This window comes from Crinia signifera, chromosome 2, assembly GCF_055691185.1.
Source record: "Crinia signifera chromosome 2, ASM5569118v1, whole genome shotgun sequence".
In the NCBI taxonomy this organism is placed as follows: domain Eukaryota; kingdom Metazoa; phylum Chordata; class Amphibia; order Anura; family Myobatrachidae; genus Crinia; species Crinia signifera.
Genome location: NC_139218.1, coordinates 50,238,016 through 50,246,121, shown reverse-complemented (window position 1 = coordinate 50,246,121; position 8,106 = coordinate 50,238,016). Strand labels below are relative to the sequence as shown.

General features: G+C 46.7%; 1 long non-coding RNA gene across 1 annotated transcript; it reads left to right on the top strand.

Annotated features, from left to right (window-relative positions):
* The first annotated feature begins 2,650 nt into the window (after positions 1 to 2,650).
* LOC146058728 (uncharacterized) lies at positions 2,651 to 7,898 on the top strand. The gene is made up of 3 exons (XR_014469921.1): positions 2,651 to 2,721; positions 7,445 to 7,504; positions 7,588 to 7,898. It is a non-coding gene; the product is annotated as an uncharacterized LOC146058728 (long non-coding RNA).
* Positions 7,899 to 8,106: the final 208 nt, after the last annotated feature.

Sequence of the window (8,106 nt, the reverse complement as noted above, 5' to 3'; positions counted from 1 at the left end):
CAGCGTCATGTCGACGTTTCAAAGCCGACCAGGCTTTTTCATCAGGACGTGTGCGTCTCAGTGGTGCATAAAGTGCTGTGCGATAGAAAGAAAAGAACAGTGTGTTTTTCCTACCTATATATATAGAGATATAGATATATATATAGAGATATAGATATATATATATAGAGAGATATAGATATATATATAGAGATATAGATATATATATAGAGAGATATAGATATATAGAGAGAGATATAGAGATATATATAGAGATATAGAGATATAGATATAGAGATAGATAGAGAGATAGATATGGTACTTGTTTCCTAGCACTGCCACACTGATTTCCATCGAGGTGGTCGTGCCGGAAAAATCGCGTTGGTCACATCGCATGCGACCAAATCGCATGCGATGCGACCGACGCGATTTTTTAATTGAATCAAATGTGAATAGGGTCCCTGGGACCCGATTTTACATTAGATTTAATGTAAAATATTCCCTACACCCCCAATTTGAAACCCTCAACGCCACCCCACGATTGACGCGAACCCGAAGCGTGGCGAGCGCAGCGAGCCCACGAGGGGCGGCGGTACGCGTCCTCCAACCTTTTCATTCCCCTACTATCCACGTCGGCGTGGAGTTGAGAATATAAAGTGTGGCGAGCGCAGCAAGCCACCGAGCCCGAAGCGTGGCGAGCGGACGCGTATTACTTCACAGGTATACGTGTCCGCTCGCCACGCTTCGGGCACTTTATATTCTCAACTCCATGCCGACATGGATAGTAGGGGAATGAAAAGGTCGGAGGACGCGCACCGCCGCCGCTCGCCACGCTTCGGGTTCGCGTCAATCGTGGGGTGACGACGGGGCCATATACAATGTGAAATGGGTCATATTGGCCCATTTCACATTGTTTCCTATGTGAGATGGACTTAATCAAGTCCATCTCATCTTGTGCCATTATAATGGCACAAGATGCCATTATAATGGCACAAGACCGACGCGATGCTCCCGGTTTCAATGTTAAAAATTATTTTAACATTGAAGCCTATGGCAAAATCGCGGGCATCACGTCGGTCGCGTCTGGGGCAATGTTAATGGCCGTGACCGACGCGATGCCCTTGATTTTGCCTTTGACGGAAAGATGGACCTGATTTCAAAGGAAATCGGTTCCATCGCGGGCATCGTGTACCTTAACTTTAAGGTACACAATGCCCGCGATTGTGGCCGCGATAGGAAACAAGTACCACATTATATATATATATATATATATATATATATATATATATATATATAATTAGTTGAACACAAATAGAGACACAACAATGAGCAGACCACCCAACCAGAACACTGGTCACGCCCCCCACTACATTATTAGGTGCTGGCCACAACCCCCGTTATTGCGCATAATAGGCCCTTGATAATTTTCAGCTCCACGCCCATTTAGACCTTAATCTAGTAACCAGCGGGTCCCGGGAGCTGATTACTGGAGCGGCAGTGGAACAGACACAGATAGTCGGTGTCCGAGATTCAAACAGAATTGTAAACCGATAATTACATGAAGTCCTTAATGCATTTTGGCCCTTATTCTGGTTGACTCGCAAAGGCTGCGAATTTTGCAGCCTTGCAAGTCCACTAAGGACCGCCCCCCCCCCCCCCCCCCCCAAGTAGGGATGGCCATCGACTATCAATGTTCCCAAAGCGTGGATGGTTGGGACCTAGTGCTCAATGTTTTGGGCATCGATATTAGAGGGTCGATTAGTTTTGTGCCATTGATGGATCGCTTGCGATGGTAAGGTCGGGTGTGTAGCGTTGATGTATTCAGCGGTTTCGCAGTGGGTGGCCCGTCCTTCCGGGATGTGCGCGCATGTGCAGAGGAACCTTAAACTGGATGGATGGCTAGTCTGCGCATGCGTGCACATCCTGGCCGCTCGCATCGCTGCATCTGCCAATCCCTTTGCTCTGCGCATGTGCGGCGCATCGATAACAGGTACCATCGATGGTAGGGGGTAGAATGTTTTATAGCTATTGATGGCAACCATCGATGTAGGATGTGCCGATGGCCATCCCTACCCCGAAGGCATGCAAATTTTATTTGCAGAATCATTCATTCGCAGACTTGAGTGTGGCGGAGAAATCATTCGACGGTGTCTCAGACCTGCGGGCGCCCTGTGCGACCGGGCAATTTGCATGGGAACACCCATGAAACGCTGGACATTCCCTTATGCAAATTGCCCGGACCCCCCGCCCAGACTTCAGTGGGCGCTCGCACACAGCAGCTGCACATGTGCATAAAAACTTATGCGCAGTCGCAAACAATTGGTCCCCTGTGCGAACATGCGGGGGGGCGATTTGAATCTGTATATCCCCCTTTGTCACGGACAACGTGACTTTTTCAGAAGAAGTGACAGCGAGAATCGCATGCGTTATGGGCTAGATCGCACGGCATGCGTTTTGCATGCAATGTGTGCACGATGCGATCCGAAAGCAGTACAAAAAGCAGCACATACTTTTTGTACTGTGCGATGCCCGCAGGAGCGCGCATTGCATCACATGCTGCTATCACAGTGTGTATGGCCACCTTAAGAGTATAATTCCAGTGATTACATCTGTATGTGTCTGTTATAAACATGCATTCAGACAACTAGTAACAGCCTAAAGTTTTCTTACGGCCCCACCCCCACTTCCAGGATATGTTCAACTTTTACTTTCATTTTCAGTGCAAATTGGCAGAAGGCAGAGGTAAGTTTAAGATGAAATCTAACATTGCTTTTGCATGATTATTCTAATAATTATACTAATCTTCTAGTTATGCTGCAATAGATGTGTTTGTTACGGGTAGGAGACTCCAGATGAGATCATTTCTGTGATATTTTACAGCCCTACAATCCGTCAGCCCTGAGCCCTCAGTATCAGGAAGCCCTGTATACACTGTACTAAGTGGTACTTTCCAGTGCAATGTCTTGCTAGACAAGCCCTGTTGTATATTTCCGTAAGAGAACTTGCTGTTAATATTTGCAGCACTTGCTTTTAGTTGTGCTTTGCTAAATGTTAAGGAAATAACTTTGCCCGATGCCTACAATACTTGTTTCATTAGGACACTACCTGGATGTGTTATTGTCGGGTGACGCTGAGCTGGAGGGGAGTGGCTTGGGAGGGTTAGCTTATGCTGCTTTCCCACTGCAGACCCGTTTAAGTTTACAGGTAATCTTAAATGGTATTTAGCATTCCCACTGCAGCAGATTACAGTGTCAAATGCCATTTAAGTACCATTCCCATTGCAGGTAAAACGTTTTAGTTCTTCAAAACGTTTTTTACAGCACAAATGACACTACACAGGCAACAACCAATCAGTGGAATTGTTGCCTGTTAACAGTAAGGATGCATTCCCATAGCATCATTGGTGCCCAGTGGTTCCAGAAATATATAGATTGCTGGCATGTGCCAGCAATCTATATATTACTGGCTTACGATTCTCATTGGTGCCCAGTGGATCCAGAAATATATAGATTGCTGGCATGTGCCAGCAATCTATATATTACTGGCTTATGATTCTCATTGGTGCCCAGTGGTTCCAGAAATATATAGATTGCTGGCATGTGCCAGCAATCTATATATTACTGGCTTACGATTTTCATTGGTGCCCAGTGGTTCCAGAAATATATAGATTGCTGGCATGTGCCAGCAATCTATATATTACTGGCTTAAATCAAACATTGGTGGCCAGTGCTGCTCCGTGTGGAGCAGGACGGAGGGAGGCGGTGCATGTGGGCGGACCCGTCCAGCGTCGCGATAATCCAGCAGCAGCACCAGGCAGCCGGACACAGCGGGGGCAGCGCGCCGTGGACAAGTGAGTATGACAGGAGAGGGGAGGGGAGGGGGGGGGGGGGCGGGGGGTGGCAGCGGGGCGTACCGCCGGGCTGGAAGTGGTTAATCTTTCAGCCCGGCAGCGTACACACACGGAGATGATGGCTGAAAAAAATCAGCCATCATCTCTACCGTTTAAGATGCATTCCCATTGCCTCTTAAACGGTAGATTACCGTGTAAAACACTGCTCTGAACACGGGTTGAAATACCGTTTAACTTTAAACGGTATTTCAACTCTGCCCCTTTCCCACTGCAGCCTTAAACGGTATTTTGCCCTCAAAAATCGGCAAAATACCGTTTTAAGGCTGCAGTGGGAAAGGGGCATTATTTATTAACATGTCACCAATTTTGGAAGTTTGTTACTATTACCAGATATGCAATGACTATATAACTACTTCATTTGCAAGCTTCACCCTGCCGGGTATGGATTGTATGGTCGACCTAAAGATGGTAGACCATCATTTGGTCGACACCACTGGGACGACATACTGCAAGGTCGACAGGGATCTAGGTCGACATGGGACAAGGTTGACAGGTCATTAGGTCGACACAAGCATTAGGTCGACATGGTCTAGGTTGACAGTCAAAAGGTCGACATGGGGTTTTTTCACTATTTTTTTTTTTTTACCCAAATGTTGACACAGTCAACATGGACACAGTTTTAAGTGCACCACTATTTTATTCTCCCACCACGCCCTAATGGATGGTAGGGTATGAAATCTGCCTGTCGGCACGTCTGCTCACAAAACAGTGAAAAACCCCACGTCCACCTTTTGACTGTCGACCTAATGCTTGTGTCGACCTAATGACCTGTCGACCTTGTTCCATGTCAACCTAGACCCCTGTCGATCTTGCAGTATGTCGACCTAATGACTGACGACCATCTTTAGGTCGACCAACTGACCGTATCCCACCCAAGGACATCTACATCATTTTGCTGCCACTCTAATGTGGGGTACACACCAGGACGATATGGCCCAAAACGAGTCAATTTAGATACAATCTCAACCGATTGTATGTAAATTGGCCATGTTTTGGGCCATTTTGCTGCCCTTTTGATGTGATCCCGATCCGATGTGCGGCCACGCAGGTCGGTCGGTCATTTCTGAGATCCTACCTGCTGCAGGTAGGATCTCAGAACCGACCATTGCAGTGGGTGGGGGTCGTGATCGGATCACGATCACATCAGCGTCATTTTCACGGCGTGTCGGTGGCGCCGTCAGCTCGTGAGCGGATCGCACGTTCCGCTCACGAGCACCATCGTCCTGGTGTGTACCTGACATAGTAAGCAATGAAAGTAAATAATATACCCAGAATTGGATTTATTCCCGCACCAGACTTATTGATCTTGTTGATTGTTGTCTTGTGTAAGTAATGAGTGAATAGTGCAATACATGATGGAGGTTATTCTGGTTGACGCGCAGCGAAGTTCGCAGCACTGCATGTCTTTTTAAGCCCGCCCTCCGTTCGCATTGCTGCCCACGGCAAATTTGCCCACACGTCTGCGAATTAATGTTTTGCATAAACATCCATTCGCAGCCTATGGGGCGACACCTACATCATTCGATGGTCGCTGACCATCGAATGATGTGGAGCGTACACGCAAATCTAAGATGCTCTCAGGTGTCTTAGCTTTGCGTGTGTCCTGTACGAGGACAGGACGGGCAGCTGACAACTAGGCACCCGCGTCATCGGGCACTACCATAAGAATGCCCAGCGTTTTCATGTGAGCGCCCATGAAACGCTGGGTGTTCCCATGGGCGCATTCCCCAGCTCACCACCCCATGCCCGCACTATTGTTTGTGAGCGCCCGGCGAACACCCTATTCTCCGTTGCCGCACGCACACAGCCCATGCGCATGCCCAGAGGAAAAACTTGCGGAGCATGGGAGCGATACAACAGCATCGTAAATGAAGAATTACCAAGACCACTGCTGCTCAAAAGAGGGCCTTACATGGGGTGTGGGTCAGTTGGTCACCAGCAAGTTGTTAGACAGTCATTAGGTCGACACCATTAGTATCTACCTAATGGTGTCGACATGTGTCTAGGTCGACATGCAGGAAGGTCAACTTAAGTCTAGATCGACATGGGTAAGGTCAACAGGGTCATTAGGTCGACATGGGTAAGGTCAACAGTGAAAAGTCGACATTTTGGATTAATGGATGGTAGGGCATGAAATACCACCTGTCGGCACATGTCGTATCGACATGGACACCGAAACGTACCACCGTGTCCCCTCGCATGGCTCACTGCACTCGCCATGCTTCGGGCACGGTGCCTTGCTATGCTCGGCACACTATTTTATTCTTTCACCATGTTCTAGTGAATGGTAGGGCATGAAATACCGCCTGTCGGCACATGTCGGCTCAAAAAAAACAGTAGAACCCCCCCCCCATGCTGACCTAATGACCCTGTCAACCTAACCCATGTCGACCTAATGACTCTGTCAACCTAACACATGTCGACCTAAACTCATGTCGACCTAGTGGTGTCGACATAATGCTTGTCCACCTACTTGGTGGTGACCCAATGACCGTATTCCTTTACATCTTGGTACTAGGACTTAATGTCATCCCTGCTACAATTTCAAGACCCCCCTACACTCAGCCTACACCAGTGATGGCTAACCTTGCCACTCCAGCTGTTGTTGAACTACACATCCCAGCGTGCCCTGCATCAGTTTTAGCATGGCCAAATCGTAAAACTGTACTAGGGCATGCTGGGATGTGTAGTTCAACAACAGCTGGAGTGTCAAGGTTAGCCATCACTGGCCTACATATTTGCTTTCCAGAAGAATGTGCTGTGAGTAGATTTACTAACGGATGGATTTACAGCTACAACAGATATAAATGCTAAAACAAACAGCTGAATAATAAATATACCCCAACGTAAGCCCGCACAAAGCTAATCCTTTGAAAGCTAGTAGATGTAGTTTCACTTGCTGCCAACAGATGGCAGTGTTTCAGAGCCACAAGGATGATAGATAGATAGGATTCAGTATTGAATCCCGGCGTTCAGAATCCCGACGCCGGAATCCCGACAGCCGAAATGCCGACAAGGGGGGGACGTGGATCGCCCCCCCTTGCGGGCTCGCTGCGCTCGCCACGCAGCGGGCCCGCTGCGCTCGCCACGCAGCGGGCCCGGTGCCTCGCTACGCTCGGCACACTAATTTATTCTGGTGGCATTTCGGCGGTCGGGATTCCGGTGTCGGGATTCTGAACGCCGGGATCCCGACCGCCGGGATGGTAACTGCATCCCGATAGATAGATAGATAGATAGATAGATAGATAGATATCAGGCATTTGTATTGGAAATCACAGCATGGTGAAATACAAGTACATCATGACTGACCCAACAGCTGTTTCGACTGGAGTTCTTCCAGTGTTCGTCAGTCACACCATCTTGCACAACTACTATTTATAATATACTGTGTGGAAAAAGAATATAAAACATATTTTGCTGGTAAAAGACAGTTGAGGTTTATGTATTAGGTCGAGTTAGAAAACTCATGTTTATTTTTATTTATTTCTCATCATTTCTTAATGATTCGCTGATGACGGTTAATAACAGAATTGCATCCAATTTGATACATTTTAGATTGTACAGTATCTTTATAAAACAAAATGGAACACAGAAAGAATCAGAAGACGATGGCAGGTAAAGTGATTCCGTTTCCAACCATAACTATTGATTGCAAAAGAAAAGAGCATGAAAATCATTTTCCTAAACTCTTGCCCTAGATCGCCTGACAGCTGCAAGGAGGGAATTTGTCAACTCAGTGAACAAAGCGGTGATCACTGATCTGGTGGACGTTCTTCTCCATAAAAAAGTGATTAACGATGCTGAAAAAGAATTGATCATGGATTCTCCTACAGTACCAACAGATAAAGCCCGTAACCTCATTGACATGGTTATTAAAAAAGGCAATGATGCTTCAAAGATCTTTATAGAAGAATTTGCACAAGTGGATCCGGTTGTTTATAAAAAATTGTTCTCGTGAAGTGATCTTTTTAATTTTCAGACAATCTTTTATAAATACTTTACAATTAAATACTGTGATTTGCATTTTTGGTCAATGAAGAGAAGAACTATAAAAAAAAAAGTACTCAAACCAAAATCTGATATTCACTGTTCTAATTGCCTGTGGGGTACAGTGTTATTGGGCCAGATGTACGAAGCTTAAAAAGTGAGAGTGATAAAGTACCAATCAGCTCCTAACAGACATGTTACAGGCTGCGTTTGAAAAAGGGCAGTTGGGG